Here is an 18,957-nt window from a genome sequence, read left to right as displayed (position 1 = left end):
CATTTACATTAGCAGCCCCTTACAATTTCTGCTTCATTAGTAGCAATCTTGGGACCTTTCACTCTCCAGTCAATTGTGTCTGAAGAATGCCAGTAAGGAGTTTAAGCACAATCAGTTACAATGATCAAAGATCTAGGAATACATGGACAATATAAGGAAAGATAGTGGACATACTTATTAAGGTTGTGATTACTGGCTTCAAATCCTAGCCCGGTTCCTGTGGTTGACAGATTGTCAGCAAATTATTTAGCATCTCAAAGCCTGTTTCCTCATTTGTCATACACATCATAGGGCGATTGTGGGAGTTAAATAAGATAACCCACGTATATACCTGGCACACGTTCAGTCTATATCTGCTATTATTATTTTTGTTGTCATCATTCTTTAGCGAGTACCCGGGGGAAGTATCAAGTGTTCTCCGGGCACAGGTGTGGGGTAAATGTTTGCATCTGAGGGCCTCATTTAGAAGGAGAGTAATGAGCCTCTGTTATCTCTACCTTGTACAGCTGTCACAGCTCCTGCCCCTCAAGCATGTTCTTGTCAAAAATCTTTTCTCCTTAGGGGTTCATGACTCAGTACATTTTTCTGAAATTGCCATTCAGAAGCTCTGACACAAAACCCAACAAAATCCATGCTGTTCCTCCACAAATCAAATAGAATCAACTTTGTAAATTGGTTTGCTCTGGGAATTTCAACTTTTATTTTTTTTCCTTAAGAACTTGTCACCCAAGCTGCTTGGAAGGTGGGAGTGAAATGGGGCAAAGCAAATGCTCCCGTTTGTTTATGGAGCACTAATTGGCTTCAGCTCAGGGCCCTTACCTCACTGCCTCCCCAACATGCCTTTGAGATGTGCCCTTGATGCAGTGTTAATTCCTTGCCAGGTCTTCTGGGATTCTATTTCCAGCAGGTCTCAGTCACCTTGGTTGTTTTTTTACTATATGCATTCCTTGTCCTAAAGCGTTATTTATTTTCTCTCCCTTCAAAAACAAAAAGGTATACGTTTTTAAAAATGTCATCAGTTTTTTCTAAGTGCCAGTCGAAAGCCTTTGGTAAACAGCATGTTTTCGAAAAAGAATAACTGTGGTTAGCGTGCTGAGCTGTGGTAGGTCACCTTAAAACTCCATAGCCACAGAGATATGCCTGTTTTTCCTTCCCGGAAATGTTCCCAGTGTGATAGGGCGAGTTGTTATTCCTCCAACTTAGTTCTGAAAAAACTCCCAAATAGCTACAGCTGTAATAGGGCATTTCTAAAACTAGCCCAGTTGACTCTAGCATCCTAAGAACAAAGGAGACCAGGTAGGACTATATCAACCTCCAAGGAATGATGGACCAGGGTCAGCAGCTCATTTGCATACAGTCGCTAAGGCTGCTGGGAGGGTGTTATTTGGGAAAGTCCTGAGACAAGATCCCCTCCTGAGGGAAGTGCATCTCCCTAAAGGTCATGTGTGAACAAGGGCCAGGTGGAGGAATCATCTGAGGCCAATGACAGTGCCATGGTGCACACAGAGGAGGGATGAGCTCCGGTTCCTGGACAGAAATGTAGACTGTACATTTGTTTGATGAAATGGGACCTTCCTCTGCTCAAGATTGAAAATGACTATAATTTCCAAGGGGCATTTTAGCAGTCACTAGCTGAGAGTCACAGGCAGGGACAAGAACCCCATGCCTTGTTCTCAAAGCCCTGGAAGGTGGTGTGAATCAAGGAAAGGTGACAACAGAAGCGTCAAGGAGCCCCAGCAGCCTCCTCTGACGGGACTAGGAACAGATGTCCCAAGGATACATGAGAGAAAGTGTGTGTGTGAGAGAGAGAGGGAGAGCGAGAGGGAGAGGGAGAGAGAGATTGGGGGCTGGATGTGTCTTCGTTATCTCAGCACACAGCCCACGGAAGCAGCTGCTATGAAACATCACAGGAAGACTTTGTTTCAAGAAATGGGGCAGCCCAGTCTTTTCAGAAAGACCTGCATTTAGGCAAGAGGAAGATTCCTTTCCGCTGGGCTTCTTCAGGGAGTTGGCGGCAGCCGTCCTTTGCGGGTTATTAGCATTGCCTGAGAGGGATTCGCCTAACCCCGCCCTCCTCAGGGAACGTCGGGAAGGGGGCGGGCTCTCAGCAGAGAGGCGGCGCCAGCTGAGAGCCCGTGAGCTGTGGGGGCGGCCCTGTGAGCAGGCGCGCGCCCCCAGGAAATCCGGCGCGACGCGGAGGGCGGCCGTCACTCCCTGGGGCCTGGTAAGTTGGACGGCAAGGACAAGTGGAGACGAGAACATAGTGTGGCATGGCAGGGCGGCGAGGGGAAGAGTGGGATGTGGGGTCCCACAAAGCCGGCTTTGACCGCCTAGCTCCCCAGTTACTGTCTCACCAGATGGGTCATCTTGGGTTCGTTAAACTCCATGAGCTCAGTTTTTGTTAGTGGTGAACTGAATTGTCGGAAGGTTTATGAATATAGACAGCACTGAGTTCCCAAGAAGGCGAGTCTTTCACGTGGGAGCCTTGGAGCACGGTTCTTCAGAGGAAGTGGGCCTGAAATCCCCGGAGTTCCCTCCGTTAGCGCTCAAGTGTTACTCAGCACAGATTCCTCTGATGGGCAGTACTGTTACTACCTTCTGGGAAACAACTTCTGTCGGGAAAGCAAGAGGGAGGGGCCCGAGGAACAGGGTGGGGGGTGGGCGGGGCGGCTGCCCCGCACAAGGGAGCGGTTGTCTGGGCCGGGCTCTGCCCTTGGTGGCTGTGTGACCTGGAGCAAGTCATTCTGGCTGGTGCCGCCCTTTCCACCGGCCTTCCCTCGCCTGTATCCTGATACTGAACTTCCCCGCTGAGCTGGGGCTGTTGTGCCAGGAGTGTGAAGGGGCTGCCCGGAAAACACTTCAGAAGAAGAAACACTACTTAATTTTAATATGTGTGAAGTGTGCAGTGTGTCGTAGTTTCTAAAAAACTAGAAATTACTCTTATGCTCCCATGAGTGGTATCTTAGTGAACCCCAATATCATAAAAGAAGTATATGGCAAAATAGTAGATACAGAATATATATGGTAGATTGGATTCTTGTCTCACCTGGTTATTTTTGAGCTGTTGTTCTGCAAACAATTGTGTGTGTGTGTGTGTGTGTGGTGGGGGGAGGGAGGGGTGGTTGTTATCAGTACCAGGACCTGTCCTAGATGCTAGAAATACAAGAATAATTAAGAAAGCCTCTTGCCTTGAGGAGTTAATGGTTTAATAGGAGCAACAAATCCAATTAAGTATAAATGCAGAAACCACTATTAAAAACTTACTTGTCAATTTATGTATCCATTCAACAGATTTTTATTTAGTACACACCATGTGCCAGGCACACAGGCATTGAGGTAATGGTGATGAACAGGACGGACATAGTCCTTGTGTTCACGATGATTTCTTAAAGCACAAATTGGATCCCATGGTACTCTAGTATTTGTTTTCAGATCAGTTTTCTCTGTGAGATTGTCCTGGGGGGGGAGAAAAGGTATCTGTGTTTGTTGTTATAGTGGATGGTGGTGTGCATCCAGATATCCCTGCAGGACCCTGGCGCTTACTCCCTCAGGGGCCAAGCAGGATTGGCTGCTGAGGGCTCACAGCTGAGTTGCACTCTGGTCGCTGCCTTCAGCTAAAGAGATGACACCCCCTCCTCATGGGAAGCCAGACTCCAATGACCCTGGTCTCAATGACTGATGAAGGGACTCTTTGATCAATTGGGACAACTCTGAAGTGCCATCGTAGTTGTAGAACTTTCTGTAGGAGCCGAGACCTCTGTTGCAATTACATCACAGCTCAACTTTTCCTACTGCCCACCTGCTTTCCCTGCTCTCTTACTGGTGTTTTTCTGGAAAGTGCTGTCTAATGAACTTCCAGGAAACCTGACTGAAGACTCCTGCGATCCTGATACAGTAGGATAATTCCCTGCATGCAGGCTCATCAGAGCAGAGGGGGAAGGGAGCCATCTTTCTTGAGGGCCTATATGTGCCCAGTATTGTTTCAGACACTTCCCAACCATCTCTTGTCCTAAGTTCCAAAGACTTTGGCAAAGATTGGATGTCATCAGGCAAGACTGGCTGCTTGACTATCAAGATGCCACAAAGATGCCTTTTAACTTGGTCCATTTAAGGTCTGGGTTTCTCTTGGCAGGTCCAGATTCTTCACTTCTTATTCCCCCAACACATACTAACTGAGAACCTACTATGTGTCAGGCACTCTCCCAGGTACCAAGGATGTTACTGTGAGCAAGGTAGACAAGGCTCTGGACCTTTTTGAGCTTGTCAGGGCCCCAGAGCTATGGTTGGAGCAGAAGCCTCAGATCTTATGGGAAGCTCTGCAGCTGGGATGGCCCTTCAGCTTTGTCCCAATTTAGTTAGGTCACCTCTGACTCACATTAAGATGCCCCCCCAAATGGATATAGGGCCAAAATGCCAATGTATTAATTTGTATGAGAACTTCCCAGTTGACTAGCTAGTCATCCTTTCCTGGTAGGTAAGTCCAAGGGGAAGCTAAGTACTAATCTGAAGGTGTCTGAGGTTCCTGAGATCAGGGCCATGGTGGTGCATTGAATGATGTGAGGATTTAATAGCGCTATGAGAAAACAGCCTGGTTCAGCTTTCACCACTCTGAGGCACTGCCTCTGGACCATGCAGAGTTGGGCGTGGACAATTTTTGCCTCCATGGCAATCCTTTTATAAATGCACCATGGCTGACCAACCCCTGTTCTCTCCCCTGATACATTAATCAGATTACAGCAAAGTGCTACTGGTTAGAGACCACTGTGCGAATATCTGCTCAGAGGCATGATGTTTGATTCATATTTTATTGCTCAGAAGGCAGTCTCCTTGGGCAGTGTCACTTATGCTGAAGGAGTCACCATCACCAGGGGACAGATGGGAAACCAAGGAATCAAGTGAATCAAGCCATGTGCTCAAGGTCACCCTGCCAGTGTCTCAGGTCCAGACCCAGCTCCTGTCTGTTTTTGGAGATGGGAAGGTGGAAGCACGTTCAGAAATGACCTGACCCAACCCCCTGACCTCACAGAGGAAAACACTGGGGGCCAGAGAGAGGCAGGGTCCAGAACAGAACTCTCCTTTTTCACTCTTTACATCTAGAAGTTCATGACATCACTCCCTCCCCTTGAAAACAAACAGGCATTTAATATGTAACCTGAACTTTATTACTAGTAAGAACCTTCTTCTGCATTGTTCAGTGTGGTAGCCACCAGAAACACGTAGCTGCTGAGCACTTGAAATAAGACTATCTGAATTGAGATGTATTGTAAGTATAAAATACACACTGGATTCAAAGACTAAGTACACACAAGAAAAGTAAAATACCCACTCATAGTGTGAAATACTGAGTATAGGTTTAATGATTATTTTATAATTAGAGAATATTTTGGTGATATTAGGTTAAATACGTTATTTAAATTAATTTCATCTGTTTCTTTTTACTTTTTTAATGTGGTTACACATAAGGCTCATATTATATATTTATTGGGCAGTGCTGTTCTAGGTATTGTCATCCAAAAGCATATTTTAAAAATCTTACCACACATTATAGTTGATTGATATGAAGCTTAAGTCTCTTTTAATTTAAGATATTTCTTCAATTTATTTGTTAAGGAAATCAGATTATTGGGCTTGTACACTTTCCCACATTCTGGATTTTGCTGGTTGCACCCTCCTGGCATCATTTAATATATTCCTTTGTACCCCGTATTACCTGGAAAATGGGTGTTATAGCTAGAGGATTGGCCAAATTCAGGTTTACTTGGGTAAGAAAAAATTCATTTATGGGTGTGTACTTCCATCAAGATGCATAAATATCTGGTTGCTTCATTTTTTTTGTTGTTAAGAGTGAACAGTGGGTTCGCATGATCATCTATTATGCATTTCTCCATAATACTTTCCTCATGTAATGGCTTTTGTCTATTTATGATCGTTGCTTGTGTGCATTATTTCATTAGAGTTTGCAAAATGGTGGTATTCTATCATTCCTTCATTTATTAGCTGACATATCTCTGTAAAGAGATGATTTTCCTTGTCAACTATCAATTTCCCCAAGGAAAGGAGGGCACAAGAAAAGCAAGATATGCATTTGATTCTTTCTCTTTATTTGTCAGTTTCAGAAAAATAGGTTAGTTTTCTGGCATCCTCCAAATGTCACCAATGAGTTCCCCATGTTGCCACGAGCTCATTATGAACTCATGGATTTAAAATTTGGAGTGGGGTGGTAGGTTTCTAGCAATTGCAGTTTTTTCTTTTTGGATGCTCAGATGTTTCCATCAAGTTGACTCCTGAGTCCTAATGACACAAACTCAATAGTCTTTGCTTATTTCTTTACTTCTTGAGATGACACAGTTTTTTAGGCTCATCCTGTACATTTTATGCCCAGACCTGGAGTCAGCCATTCCTCCTAGGAGCCCTGTGGGGTGTTTTTAGATCACAGTCTAGGCACTAGTGGTATTCATCACTAGTGAGTTGGAGATTGTTTCTATGAAATAGGTATTGTTTTTTCAACAAAAAATGCATTATGAGTTATTGCCGATCATTCCAGTTTAAACTGAGGATCATGTATTTTTACCTAACTTCATTGATTTTACATTTAAACTCTATTCTTTGATGTTGAAAATCCTGATTTTCTAATGACGGTATTTGTTCTATCCTACCATGTGTATAACATTTCAAAATAATGATATTACTACTATTATGAATAACATGATTAGTGAAAACACTTTAAATTTTTTTTGCAGCTCTTTTTGCCCTTAGAGTAACCTATTCAGGATGCAAAATTAGACTGTTATGTTTTAGTCCCTTATAAATTCTGTGTGATTAAATCACGTGGCTTACAGGGATTATCACAACTTGATACTTAGATTTCTTTGTGCAGTACTAATATGCATTTCTCCTCTTTTGAGTGAGATTGAGCATCTTTTCATATGTGTAAGGCACATTTGAATCTCTTTCTTTGTGAACTCTTTCTACAGAATTATTGGCCATTTTATTCTGTTTTTAGAGACTATATATTAGGGATATTTGCCCCTTGTACTGAAAGTTGAAAGTAATTTTTCCAAGTTTGTCATTTTTCTTTTTACTTTGTTTATGATATCTTTTGCTATGTTGAAGCTTTTTAATATTTAGGTTTGACTCTTTTATTGGATATTTTCAAATTGATTTTAAATAAGAATTTGTGTATTTTAGATTTTAGCTATGTACATGTTTTTGCATTTTTATTTACTTATTCCTATAATTATAACATCAAGTTGATGTGTTATGGATTGAATTTTATGAACACTTCCATTTATGCCTTATAAGTTTTGTCATACTTAGGAAGGCCTTTTCAACTTTAAGATGATTTTAATTTTTTTATTTTTATTTGTTTTTTTATTGAAGTATAATCAGTTATAATGTGTCAATTTCTGGTGTACAGCACAATGTTCTAGTCTTACATATACCTACATGTATTCATTTTCATATTCTTTATCATTAAAGGTTTTATAAGATATTGAACCTAGTTCCCTGTGCTATACAGAAGAAACTTTTTTAAAATCTATTTTTATATATAGTGGCTAACATTTGTAAATCTCAAATTCCCAAATTTATCCCTTCCCACCCCCTTTCCCCAGTAATGATAAAATTGTTTACTATATCTGTTTTGTAGATGAATTCATAGTGTCCTTTTTTTTTTTTATTCCACATGTGAGCAATCTCATATGGTATTTTTCTTTCTCTTTCTGGCTTACCCCACATAGAATGACGATCTCTAGGTCCATTCATATTGCTGCAAATGGCATTATTTTATCTTTTTTATGACTGAGTAGTATTCCATTGTATAAATATACCACAATTTCTTTATCCAGTCATTTGTCAATGGACATTTAGGTTGCTTCCATGTCTTGGCTATTGTATATAGTGCTTCTATGAACACTGGGGTGCATGTATAAGATGATTAATGTATTGGACTATCTTTGGGTACAAGCTATAGAATATGGAACTAAAGATTGTGAGTATATTAAGAATATTTATTATTTCACATAGCAAAAAATCTGGAGCTAGGAAAATCCCAGCATGTGTTAATTTTGTAGCCCAACAATGTCATCAAGGACCAGCCTCTTTTGTTTTGTAATCATAAGCATAATAGTTACACTCTTAAACTGAATATTCTCCTGGAATCAGCCACCACTGTTCCAGGTATCATATGCCAACAACTACAGACCTACAAAATAGAGGTATTTCCTCAGATTTCAGGTTTTGAGAGCATGGAAAATCGTTCTCAAGAAGCCCCGCGGCAAGTCAAGTCTGAATTGTGTCTTTTGCTCATTTCCAACATAATCATTGGCATTGGAGATAGAATTGGCAAGAATGGCTGATGAAGATTTAACCCTAGTACTGGAGAAAAGCCTGAAGCAAATGATGATCACATAGCTGAGCAGGATCTGGATTTTGTGAGCAAGGAAGAAGGAAGGAATCACTATTGTGGAGTCATGCTGATTTGTTTCTTACATATAAATCTTTGGTCACCTAAAATATGTGTTTGTGTAAGCATCAAGTTAGGGCTCAAGCTTATTACTTTTTCCAAAACAACTAGTTAAATGTCCTACTTATTAAATAACTTATCTTTTTAATCAGCTATCTTATGACAGTTTCTAAGAGGAAACATTGAGGAAAATCTGCTGATACCATGGGATTTGGGGTCAAGATTTTTCAGTTCACTACCTCATGTAAAACTCCTTGAGACAGCACTTTCAAATCACATTGCTCACACACACCAAATCAACATTGTGAGAACCTGATGGATGATGTTCTCTGACCATCTAAAATCTAGACGAATAGTACTGACTGCCACTTAAAAATCATGCCTCCTATGCTGAGATGTCACATGATGTGCTAACTTTTAAAAAAAAATTGAATGCTTAAGTATACCTGTATCTTATTTATTATAAAAATAACTAAATGCCCACTCTGTGCCAGCCACTTGATGTCGTTAAAATGCTTAGATTTTAGGTAAGAAAGGCAAAAGCAAATAGACTTGTGTGTGTGCATGTGTGTACCATTATATACTTACAATGGAAGAAAAGCAGAGAAAGATGGATGAGAGTGCCAGGGCATGGGAGTGTTTTTAAGTGTGATTTTAGAAGAGGTTCCACTAGGAGCTGACATTTGAATAGGGCATGATGCAAATGAGAGAGCAGGCTCTGCAGCTGTCCAGGGAGGAATCGGGTCTGCAGAGAGGAAGCAGGTGCTGAGGCCCTTAGGCATGAGCGTTCTGAGGACTGGTGGGTGGAGTACAGTGAACTGAAGAGGAGATGAGATCAGAAGTGAAGGAGCTTCTGAGTGTTCACCCAGGGCCTTCCAGGCCTTTGTAAGGATGCTGGCTTTTCCTATAAATAAGGTTGAGACAACTCTAGTGATGGGAAAGTAGGGAGAGAGGGAGGGAGGAAAGAAGAAAGGGACAGATTTGAATCATGTTTTAAGAGGATCATTCTGGTTTCTGTGCCGACAATGGACTATAGGAAGTCCAGGTAGGAAGCAGAGAGATGAGGTAGGGAGCTGTTGGAGAGATTCAGTTGAGAAATGACTTAGAATAGACTAGAGGTGATGAGAAGTAACCAGATGCTGGTTATACTTTGAAAGTATAACAGAGCTAAGAAGATCTGTTGACATGTTTGGTGTTGGGTGTGAGAGAGACAGCAATAAGGATGATTCCAAGGCTTGTGGCTATCAGTGGAAAGGATGGAGTTTCCATTTGCAGAGATGTTTTGCAGGTTGTAAAATGAGAGTTCTGCTGTGGACAGGTCAAGCTTGAGATAGCCACTCTGCATTCATGTGGAGCTGCTGAACAGGCAATTGGATGCACAGGCACAAAGTTTAGGGCCATTGCCTGTACATTTGGAGTTACCAGTCACGTGGAAAGGATTTAAAACCACACATTGCAATGAGATCTCTAGGGAGTGAGTGTAGCTAGAGAAGAAAAGGGGCAAGGACTTGATCTGGGTGTTCTATATTTAGAAATTCTGAAGATGGAACCAACAAAGGAGGCTGAACAGGAGCAAGTCTGTATGATAGGAGAAAAAAGAGAGAATAGTGTCCCTGAACCCAACTGAAGAAAGTGATTCAAGGAAGAGGGAGTGATCAGCTGTGCTAAATGATGCTGACGGGTCAGGCAAGGTGAGCACTGCAGATGCGTTGTTGCCTTGAGCCGCCTGGAGATCCTTTGCTGATCTTGATAAGCCTTTTGGAAGAGCATTCAGCACACTAGGGTCTTATTAGAGTGGATTCAAAAGAGAATGGGGTAAAGTAATGGGAGACCAGGAAGATAAACGACTCTTAAGGAGGTTTATTCTTGCGTACAATGAAAATATTGTTAACTCTGTTGTCTGACTTGAGAGCAGAATTACTGTTTGTGTCTTTATGTGAGCTTTAAATACAGGGTCAATTAGTTTTGCTTTGTTTCATGGCCAGAAACAAATTCCTGACTTTGATCATGCATGATAATACCTCTGGGGTTGACCTGAGAGAGTGTAGACAAATTGTTACAAACTCATCCACAGTCCTGGAGAAACACCTTGAAAGGTCTGTCTGACTAATGGGTGACTCCTGGCCATCTTTGCTATGAAAGTTGTCTCTACCGTGAAGTAAACTGGGACAAGACATTCCAGTTGGATGGCAGGTGCTCTGGATTAGTGTGGAAAATAACCCCCTTTGATTGTACAGCACTGCCTGGTTTACAAGATGCTTTCTTATCTAGCATCTCATTTGATCCTCATAATAACCACATGATAGAGGCCACAGGTGATGCTATCACCATTTTACAGAGGAGCAAACTGAAGACTCCAGTGGCCGAGGCACTGCTTCAGGGCACAGGGCTGGGATGAGCACCTGGGACTTCTGACCATCTCTTACTCAGTCAGATTCCACTGGCTACGAGTGGAATGGCACTAAGCTCGAGTGATCAGCATCCTAGATCTGCTTCCCTGTGTGATGTGGTTCTGGTAACAGGAGGGGAAAGAAGGACCACTTTGAGCCCTGACCATGGTACTTGAACAGTGAGGCCTCAGTGTCTGGAAGTCATCAATTCTAAGCTCCGCTCTCTTCTCTTGGGCCCTTCCAGGTTGTCTGTTTTTTTCACAGGTTGTGTCTCAAAGGTTGATGGGCTGTGACAAGACTATCAGATTGTGCTGGATGACATCCACTTCAGTTAAAATCAAGTATAGCTCCTTTTAAAACCAAGAGATTAAAGCATTAGATGAAATGACATATTAGATGACAGGTGGCCCTTCATTTTGTGTTCCTAAAATTATATAACTTCTCTTCCATTTCCAAGAATGTTCCAGAACTAATTTTAGAGAGTGTAGTTCACATATCAGTATTCTTAGTCAAAACATGAAATACATCTATATGTTAGGCTTGGATAGGAGGGCATTCAAGGGAAAATTTGGAACTGAGGTGGTGGAATTAATGAAGCTGAATTTTATTTTCTGAAATGGATCCTTCCTCCTTTGAGATGTTATTTAAAAAGGCATCAAGGTGAGATCACTAGTTCCTCAAGATGCAAACCCATGCAGAGTGTCTGAGAGTCTGCAGAATGTGGGGCACTGATCTGAATACTGATTACACAGTAAGGCGCATTTGCACATGCCAGGTTTCATTATTTTGGTTTTCGGGATAACTTCTGGTTTTCTAGCTCTAGACACTTGATGGAATTACCAAGAGCATCCTGAACTCAGAGAGGAGAGAGAACAGATGGAAATTTCTCCATTAATCACACCTGACACAGTAGCCCTGAGGGCCAAGCTCCTCAGTCTGTATGAAGGAAAGGTAAAAAGACTGTAGGAAAATGGGTGGCAGAGCCGGGCCTGTCAATCAGTGGTCTCCCTCCAGCCCAGCAATAAGCATGTATCCAAATAGGCATGTGGGGTGGGGGTGGAAGAGATGGGTAGGAGGACGCATGCACGTGGGAGACCTCAAATCCAACAGGCTACCTTGAAAGTAGTGAATGCACATTTGGTGAGTAAGTGCTGATAGTCACTATTATACACTTGTGATAATGGATAATGAAGCACACTGTTCACGGACAATTTGGCAATCTCTGTCAGCATTAAAATGTACATACTCTTTGATCCAGCGATTTCACTATGAAGAATTTATCCTTTTCTCGTAGATGTGTGCAAAGATGTGCACAAATGCTTATTGCAGCATTGTTTGCAAGAGCAAAGCTGGAAATAACCTCCATGTCTAAGAAAGGGACCTAATAATTGCATTATATTATTGATACAGTGAATCATAGTGCAGCCATTTGATAATAGACTGAGATGGAATGTGTTTTAAGACATCAAGTGAAAGTGTGTGTGCGTATGTGTGTGTGTGTTGAGGTAGGGGTATGTGTGTATTGTCTATCAATCAGGATCCCATCAGGAAACAAAATTTGCCCCAGATGGTTCAAAGGTTGAGACTTCAATGAATGCACTGTGCACAGAAGTGTGGACAGAAGCACTTAGACCTGAGCACCAGAGGGAAGAAGCCACTACCTCCTTATAGTGGAAACTGAGGTTCTCCACCCAGATCTCCTCTCCATGGGCTGGGAATATCAGCTGTTGTTGGCTCACAGCTGACCTTCCGCTGGGTTGCCATCAGCCACTATAAGAGACAACTTCATTCAGATTACACTTCCTCCTGGGGGTGGTCATGGCCAATGACTCCCTGATGCAGGAACACAAAGGCCCAACCCCCTTTTCTCAATTTGGGACCTTTATGAAAGGCCACCCCAGCTCCAGAGCTCCCTGGAGCATCATCTGAGGCCTCACTGAACTGTGTTTCATGTTAGTTTCTCCTTCCTCCCAGTGCTGCTTTCCTCCTTTCCTTACAGGTGTGTCTCCCAAGAGCTTCCTCAGTAAACCATCTGCATGTACCGCTCCATCTGAGTCTGTTTCCAGGAAACCTAGGTTAAGGTACATCCTTGAAGCGGAAGGGGCTGAAATGCTGGAGCCTGGAGTCGGGGCTGCATGCCAGAGCTTTAGATGTGGAGGTGTGCAGCTGCCAGTAGGGACATGGGGCTAAAGCAGAAGAAGAAATACCCAAACTTCTCTCTCCTCCCCCCCTCCAACCCCCTTCTATGTCTCTCACTGGATAGACCCAGCTGGAAACCAGCCTGCAGGGGAATCTGGGTGATGAGGTACACAGGGGCCACCTCTTGGGGGCAAATAGGAGATAAAATGGATCAAGAATGGGAGTGGCAAATGGAGAAGTAGCACAGTATCTTCCATTTATATAAACAGGAAGAATATATAGATATATACATATATGCAGAAATATACATATTCAATTCATATATATGCATAAAATATGCTTGCTTATGAATAGAACATTTCCAGAATGATCTAGAATAAAATAAAGTGGTTGACTCTGAAGTTTAGGGCAAGTGGGCTACTAGGATATGAAGGAGGCTTGCCCCTTATTCATTCTTTTCTGACCATTTGAAAATCTTTTATATGTGGGCATATGTGTTTAATAGTATGTTTGAAAAAATTTTTTAGTGAAAGTATTGAGCTTCTTGGTAGGGAATTAAGGAGAGAGATTGGAGCGAATGGTTAGCTCCTTCATTTATGGATGGTTACTAGGTGCCTTATACTAGGTGCCATGAATTCAAAGAGGACTTTACAACTGAGTGCAGTGGAGATGATGACAGTGATGCAGTGGGGCAGGAGGGGGACTGGGGGGTACAGTGGACCAAAGAAGAAAGTGGTTCTAAATCACTCTTGGCAAGTCTTCATCTTAAAAAACTCTTCATCTTAAAGCTGAAATGATGAGTAAGGGTTTCATCATACTTGGCCAGCAGAACTCATTAAGGGTAATGGGAGGATAATGGATAAATCATGGCAAGAGAAGGAAGGAACTTGTATGCAAGAATCAAGAGTTTAGGTGTTATATCTCTCATATGTGGAATCTAAAAAACAAGAGAAAAAAGAAGACACTAATGAACTTATCTACAAAACAAACAAACTCACAGACATAGTAAACAAACTTATGGTTATGGGGTTGGGGGAAAGGGGGTGGGAAGGGATAATTTGGGAGTTTGAGATTTGCAAATATTAACTACTATATATAAAATAGATAAACAGATTTCTTCTGTATAGCACAGGGAACTATATTCAATATCTTGTAGTAACCTATCATGAAAAATACTATGAAAATGAACATGTGTATGTATATGTATGAGTGAAACATTATGCTATACACCAGAAATTGACACAACATTGTGAACTGAGTATACTTAAATAATTTTTTAAAAAGCTTAAGTATTGAGAATCCATGGAAGATAGTTATTGTTTTTTTTTTCATTGAGGTAAAATTAAGTGTACAAGTTGATGAGTTTTACTAAATGTATACACTGTCTAATTTCCATCCCAATCTTCATTTCTCTTTCCCTAGAAATCTTCCTTAGGCTCCCCTCCCCTCAATCCCCATGACCCAGAGACAACCGCTGAATTTCTATCACCAGATATTAATGTTGCCTCTTCATGAACTTCATATAAAAGGAATCACTTAGAATCTGTGCTTTTGTGTGACTTCATTTGCTTAACATAATATTTTTGAGATGAAGACGTGTTAAGTTTGTGAAATAAAGTTTAGGATGCCCAGTTGAATTTCAGATAAACAACAATTTTTAGTAAAAGTATGTCCCATGAAATATTTGTATTTTTATCTGATAAATCTAGTAACCCTAACTCATATTGTTTTGTTTTTAGTAGTTTATTTTTTTTTTTAAATGCTGAGCAGTACTCTATAGTATGTATGTACCACAATTAGGAAATTTTTCTCCTGTGAATGAATATTTAAGTTGCTTTTGGTTAATATGAATTAAGATGCTGTGACTATTCTTGTACAAGTCTTTAAATGGTATATGTCTTTATTTCCCTTGGGAGAAATACCTAGAAGTAGAATTGCCGGATTGTGAGGTAGAAATATATTTTTTGTTATAACAATCTCCCAGTTTTTCATTTTATACTTCGAGGGAGAATTTTGAGCATAAGAGTGATGTGGTCAAATTGCATTTTAGAAATGTCCCTCTGGTAGCAATCTCAGGCAGGTGTCAGAAGGCAGGGGGCAACAGTGGAGGCAGGCAGGTTGTAGGAGGCTGTTTCAAAAGTCCAGATGAAGATGATGGATACTTGAATTGTGGAGGAAAGGATGAGAGGAGGCGCATTTAGGAGGCTGACTTAATAGGTTCATTGATGCATTATCCATGAGAATTTAAGGGAAAGATAGCAGTCTGAGTGTCTGGCTTTCCTGACGAGTCATTACTGAGAATTGGTAGGGACAATGTCTACTTTATTCACTTAACTATTAAATATGGTGTCTTACCAGAGCAGGCTACAAATCAGTGTTTTCTGTCTGACTCTGATGGCCCATGCCTCTAAGGAGAAAATTCCAATCCCTTAGATGATTGTATTTCCATCAATATTTTTGACTAGTATAAATGTGATAAATCCTATACAACAAGAACTACCATAATACAGAGGAGCGGGAACATGACATTTAATTAACAAGGATTACCTTTTGCCAGACACTGTAATTTCAAATTCTTTTTAGCATCTGAATTCCTCCTAAAGTCACAGGGTCATAAGATTTGAGAAGGTATCTGGGAGAAGCAGCCTGTTACTTTGGAGATTGAGCCCTGGGTTAAATCCTTTCTTTGCTTCTTACCAACTGTGTGACAGTTGTAGTCACTTAGCCTCTCTGAGCCTCGGGTCCCTCCTCTACAGTTGTGAAGGTTGAATTGAAGGGATGTATTTATGTACCTCAGTAAGCCTTCTCTTTCTTCCTCTCTCCTGTAGCTTTCCACAATAGGTGAGCACAGTTGTGTCTTTCACACTCACAATTGACTGACAGTTGTTACGCTCATCAAGCAGCCCCAGACCTTGAATTCAAAGAAGAGTCATGAGGTATTAGCTGTGACCATACACATGCAAGGCAGTACCATTCCCCTCCTTCAGTGCCAGGTCTTGTCCCCTCCTCATTGCTTGTACATAGACAGGCTGGTGACATTTAGCTTTTTGCCAGGCTGTTTGGCACAGTCCTTTCTTGCTTAATCAATATCTCCCATGTATGAGGAATAGCACTTTGTAGTGATTTAGAACATGGACTTTGATTTTAGATAGATCACAGCACCTATTTGCTGTGTGATACCAAGCAAGTTGCTTAACCCCTCTGAGTGTCAGTTTCCTCATTTGTAAAGTAGGGATCAATAATAGTACTTACCTCTTTGGAATGATGATTAAGGTAAGGTTTGGAAACACCTTAGCATGGAGTCTGGGACCTCGTGAGCACTTAGTGAGGGGTAACCGCAAGGCTGGCCATGATTTGGGGGCTCTAATCTTGGAAGGCACCATGTTTCCTTTTACTTAAGGCCACCCTACTTTTGTCACTGTGGGCTCATACCTGCTGCTTCTGCCTCCTCATCTAGTGGAAGCACCGGAGTCTGGGGAACCACTCCAAGTGCTATGCATTTAGATGGGCCAGCCGTTTCCTCCACACCATCTGTCAGCTCCACAGCAGTTGTGACTTGAGAGCTGAGAGAAAGCCCTGGAGCAGAGTTCTTACTCTCTACAGTAATGAAAGCCTTGCTGTGCTTGCCAGGTGTGAGGCCACAGGGCTGATTCCTTTAGATGTGCAGACATGTTCCATCTCCCCCAGGGCACACAATAATCCAATGCCTTGTCCTTTCAGGCTGACAAGGGATTCATCACTGAGCCAGGGCAGCAATATCAGCTCTTTTCCAAAGATCTAAATGAAAATGGCTTCATTTCCAAGGCCTGTTTTTGCAAGGATTATATAAGAGCTGCAGTCTGAGAAGTGAAAACTTAACTATCCTGTATCCTGGAATTTTTGAGTCCAGTGAGAGCTTGGAGATGTTACTGACCTGGTCTTGAGTTGGCTCATCCGATGCGTAGCAAAGCCAATCTACTGACACCAGGCTGTGGTGAAGGGAAGTACAGTATTTGTTGCAGGGCACCAAGTAAGGGAGTGGGAGATGAGCCTCTGATCCACTCCACTTGTTCTTTTTAGGGAGGGATGTTTTAAAAGGGAGGAACAAAGAAGCTGAGATTCACCATCATCTTGTGACATTTCTGTGACTGTAGTTTCAGGAGTCAGGATGTCTCTGGTTTATGATTTTCTGGCCAGGTGGTCCATGGCTTGGAGGTCTGCTAGTTCATCTTGCCCTGGAGAAACAACCTGAGTTTGTAGGTTAATGATGTTATCTATAATAGCCAATTTTAGTACATAATGATGTTACCGCCATCAGCAATTTCAGTCACCTGAATCTGGTTGATTAGTGTTCAGTTAGCACAGGAAACTGAGGTCAGAGGGGACAAGAAAGGGAATAAAGTTTTGGAGAGAGAGATTAATCATAAACTCAGTAAGAGAACTCAGTTTTAGGGGGACTTGGTTTCAGATAGACAAAGACATCTATAAATGAGAAACAGAATGAATGGGATTTGAAGAATCAAATCAGACTGAGACTGTGAAGCAGAGAGTGAAAGTGACTTGGTCATTTTATGCCATGAGGATTTCTGACTAAAGAGTTAAACTCTAGATTCTAGCTTTCTTCACTGTGTAAATCCTTCAGACATTGCCTGCTCCTTGTTTTTCCCAAGTAGCTTAACCCTAAGGGGGAAACTGACCTCTGGAATCTCTTTGGGAGAAGTCAGCCTCCTTTCTGAATGTAGATGCTGGTCTGAGGGCTGCTGTGTGGCCTCTTGACCACTCTGGAATCTTTCCATTTCTTACCTTCAACAAACCTATATGCAAACGACATACATGTATACATCTATGCATTTACTCATGGTATTGCAAGCAGAGAATAAAAGACAGGTTAAGATTTGCCCTGCCACCCATAAGCTCATTTTACTTGGAGAGACCAGCATACAAATAGAACACAAATTGATACATGTCATGATAGAGATAAGTGCAGGCTTTGTAGGTGTGGGTGAGACACAAAATATTTGACAAGCAGCATCACTGCAAAGGCTGCATTTCTCACCAGCAACCCTGGTGGTGTGACTAAGTGGGGGCCGGATGAGGATGGGGCATTTGTCTGCAGGGGCCAGCACCACCACCAAGAATGCCAACTCTCCAGTGGCTCCAGGCCCATTCCAGGGGTGCTGGGGTGAACACAAGGGAATGAGGGGCTCACCGTGAGCTGGCTGGGTGGTGGGCACTGCAGGGCTGAGGGACTCAGCGGCCAAGGCTGTGAGGACAACAAAGAAGGGCCCGGGTACTAGGATAGTGTTTCTCATCCCACTGGTATGGAAGTATTGCAGTATTTTACAAAAAATATGGTTGTACCAGTATTGTTGCTCCTAGAGCAGCAACATCCAATAAAAACACACTGTTGAGTCATAGGTAATTAAAAAAAATTTTAGGAACCAAATTAAAAAGCAAAAGAAAACAGGGGAAATTTATTTTATTTTTAATTTATTTTTTATTGAAGTATAGTTGATTTACAATGCTAGCTTATTTTCTGGTGTACAGCAGAGAAATTCAGTTACACATATTCTTTTCTGTAATAGGTTATTACAAGATAATGAATGTAGTTCCCTGGGCTATACAGTAGGACCTTGATATTTATTTTATATATAGTAGTTAGTATCTGCAAATCCTGAACTCCTAATTTATGGAAATTAATTTTAATACTTGATTTTACTCAGTAGATCCAAAATGCTATCATTTCAACATGCAATCAATATACAATGTGATTGGTGAGATAGTTCACATTTTTTGAAACTCAGTGTCTGTTTTTAAAATTATAGCCTGTCTGGGGAAGGGGGGAATAGCTCAATGGTAGAGCGCATGTTTGGTGTGCACAAGGTCCTGAGTTCAATCCCCAGTGCCTCCATTAGGGGGAAAAATTAAACAAAAACACTGAAATTATAATCTATCTCAATTCAGAAAGTACCCAACAGCCACACA

This window comes from Camelus bactrianus, chromosome 11 (genome assembly GCF_048773025.1).
Source record: "Camelus bactrianus isolate YW-2024 breed Bactrian camel chromosome 11, ASM4877302v1, whole genome shotgun sequence".
In the NCBI taxonomy this organism is placed as follows: domain Eukaryota; kingdom Metazoa; phylum Chordata; class Mammalia; order Artiodactyla; family Camelidae; genus Camelus; species Camelus bactrianus.
The sequence above is the reverse complement of the archived record's forward strand: the minus strand, read 5'-3'. Positions refer to the sequence as shown.